This window comes from Cryptotermes secundus, unplaced genomic scaffold (genome assembly GCF_002891405.2).
Source record: "Cryptotermes secundus unplaced genomic scaffold, Csec_1.0 scaffold433, whole genome shotgun sequence".
Classification (NCBI taxonomy): Eukaryota; Metazoa; Arthropoda; class Insecta; order Blattodea; family Kalotermitidae; genus Cryptotermes; species Cryptotermes secundus.
The window spans coordinates 184,756-188,170 of record NW_019734356.1 but is presented as its reverse complement, the minus strand read 5'-3'; the positions used below and the strand labels follow the sequence as shown (position 1 = coordinate 188,170).

Here is a 3,415-nt window from a genome sequence, read left to right as displayed (position 1 = left end):
AATAATAATAATAATAATAATAATAATAATAATAATAATAATAATAATTCAATTTGTGTTTATTTACCTGCAAACTAAACAGCACAGAGGTCAATTACAAAGTTAGCACGAGTACATAGAAACACACAAAAATAATCAAAGAACAAAATACAAAATATGACAGTTTATAGTGCATTAGCAATAAATCGTCAGGTTAGCCGAGCGGTCTAAGGCGCCAGACTTAAGTTCTGGTTCCCGTAAGGGAGCGTGGGTTCGAACCCCACACCTGGCAACAACTTTTTTTTAGGCACAATAGATCACTGTGGTCGCGGTGCAAGGGCCAAGAATGCCCACCCCTTGTACATAATAGCAATAAATTAATAATAATCTTGAGAAAAATTTAAGTTAGCTTTAACAGACGAGAAAATAAAATATGCACATTTACAACGGTTATGCCTTTGTGGCGAGAAAAGACAATATATGTACATACACACATAGAAGTTAATAACAATAATAATAATAATTAAATTAATAATTATAATAATAACTATCAACATAAATCAAACCTATCATTGAGAAGTGAGAAAATTAAACTAAATACAATTAGAATTTTTGATTGGAACAATCATGGCAGCAATAAAATATAAAACAATTGAAGTTTTAATGGATCAATGTATAAATATATTTATTTATTCAATTTTTTTTATTTACGTGCTAAATATGATTGAGAGAAACTGCCCCGACTGCAAATATGCCGAGATCTTTACCCACCGCGTTGGTAATAACAATAATTCAATTCAGTTAAATTATTTATTATTTATGTGTCGAGTCAACAGCCGCAAGGCCAATTACAGACAGAGCACAGTGTAGATAAAAGTAATTACATTAAAGACAAACACAATATAAAGTCAAATATAAATTACAGGCAAGCACTGGGGAAAACACAGTAATGCAGAAAAGTAAGCAAACAAACAAATGATAATAATAGCAATAATAATAATTTCATCAACATAAATCTAAGTGTTATTAAGAACTGAGAAATGAAATATATAAATATTTAATTAAGAAATGAAATGTATAGATTTTCAGAGAGGATATTAATAATACTTCAGTTTATTGTTGTTTAATGTACATGCAAATAATAATAATACTAACGATTATACTACATTTAAAAATCGTTTGGGGAGAACATTTCTGGCTCCGAATACGTCAGCATCCCTGGAAACAGCACTAGCAGCTGCTGCACATCTAGCAGAGGGACAGTTTGTACATGCAAAGCATACACTGAACAATGCAAGTCTCTGATATACCGAGCAGGAACTCAGAGACTAACAATTTCCAGAACAGAAGGACAGAATTTCAAACCAAAGTAAACTTGAGTAAGAAAGAGAGCATCAAGGCGATGTATCCTAGTGCGTAAAGTGCAATTGTAACTCCTCCAGAGCAAGATAATAACAGTAATGGAATAATAATAATAATACTATATTCACTAGTTCCATCTGCAGCATAAGACATCTACAAGCTTTTTCCATTTGTCCTGATCTATAGCTGAACGCCTCAGCTCACTGTAGCTTCTTCCAGCTTCTCTCAGAGCGGATGTCCTCCAGCTGTTTCTTGGTCTCCCCCTTCCTCTGTTTCCTTGAGGATTCCACTGAAACACAACCTGTGATGGCTGTTCATCATCCTTCTTCAGTATGCGACCAATCCATCCCAATTTTCATGTTCCTATCTCCATATTTATATCCGTTTGGCCAGATGACTGCCAGAGCCCTCTAGAAAAATGTATAGATGACAACAATACACTGTTGACGTTTTGTTGTATTTGATTTGACCTACTCTTGTCAGAGTACGCATTGCTAAAAATTTCACGTAAAGCATCGAAAGGTTTCGATGCGTACATTTTTGGGGAACGAACACACGTTCCCCTCGTGATCTCATCTACAGCTGGCGGTGACAGCAGCAGCCTAGCAGCCAGGGTGACACTGACCGAGCGTCACGATGGAAGTTGCGAAAGTCCGTTTCACGGAGAGAACATTTTGATTGAATTCCTGCTTCATACCTCGTGGCTGTTGTCGGGGTTGCATTATGAACGTACACCGTGTGTAAGAGGATTTAAAGGTAAATTTGTCGCTGTACGTAGCTACGTAAGCACTACGCCATGAAGGTGTATAGGGGAGTGGATGTATAGACCCACGTTTGCTTGACCTCAGCACTGGTTGAAGGTGAGTGGTCAGTTTCACGCCCCGGCCGCTTTATCCCCGGGTGAAGGGCCCCCGGTACACATTTGATAGGAGGTTGGGTGGACCCTGGAGTCTGTCTGGACGATGTGGAGAAGTGAAAATTCTTGACCCCACCGGGACTCGAACTCCGACCCTTCTGATGTCCAGCCAGTAGATAGCCGCTATACCATTTTGCTGTCCCGGCTCACGTGCAGTAAAATGGAAGTGACTTAAAAGAAGGATTTTTTTTTATTCGCATGGTGGGGGGTGGAGTCCAGCTGGGTCCACTCGGCACGGGGGCCACTGATTGGCCTTTGTACCTTCCGCAGATGATTATGATGATGGAGAAATTGGTGGAATGAAGTTTGGCAGGGGAAACCGAAGTACTCGGAGAAAACCTGCCCCAGTGCCACTTTGTCCAGCATAAATCCAACTTGACCTGACTTAGGCTCGAACCCGGGCCGCATCAGTGGGAAGCCCGCGACTGACAGCTTGAGCTATGGCGCGGCTTGAGAAAGATTTTCTTGTCTGCTTGAGGAATCAATCTCGGCTTTCATCTGGTGATCCTTACGAAAATCACGAAAGTTCAATTCTTGGTATCCGGTGCCTCAGTTGCCTTCCGACCAAGGAACCCTTCGGTTGCAGTTCAGAAGAATTGCTTTCCGAGAAACTCTTCTCAGTGCCACTAACTAGAATCAAATTGAGGAAAATCACGGCAATTTGTAAGATTCCTATCATGTTGGATGTGATGTAATGTAGTCCCATACAACATTGCCAATATCCCGGAGGAATATTCGGCTTCCACATTTAGGATATGAGTTTATTCTTCTACTCTGAACCTGCTTCGTCCATTTTAAGTGTAGAAAAATACCACGAAGATGTAGCCAGCCGGTTCTTCCTTAATGTTGATTATGTTCTACCATATTATATTTAAGCATCCTGTTGCACTCTATACGATATATGATATAAATTCCGTCCTAAGTGCAACACGTAGTAAAGATAAGCAGCGGCACGCACACAGGGAATATACACAGAATGACACCTGTACAGTGCTGAAAACAAGAAGTAGCCGCTGTAGCACTATAGACGTGGGGCGAGTAACCCTGAGAATTTTAAATTTTAATTTTTTAAATTTGGAAAAATTTTAAAGGAATTTCCTAAAATTTGAACTGAAGATTTTAAAACTGCAGTTCATGAATGTCAAAATTTACGTGTGT

The 3,415-nt window shown here is 39.3% G+C and overlaps 1 non-coding gene across 1 annotated transcript; it reads left to right on the top strand.

Annotated features, from left to right (window-relative positions):
* Window positions 1-187: 187 nt before the first annotated feature.
* Window positions 188-271, top strand: Trnal-uaa. The gene has a single exon. It is a non-coding gene; the product is annotated as a tRNA-Leu (tRNA).
* Window positions 272-3,415: the final 3,144 nt, after the last annotated feature.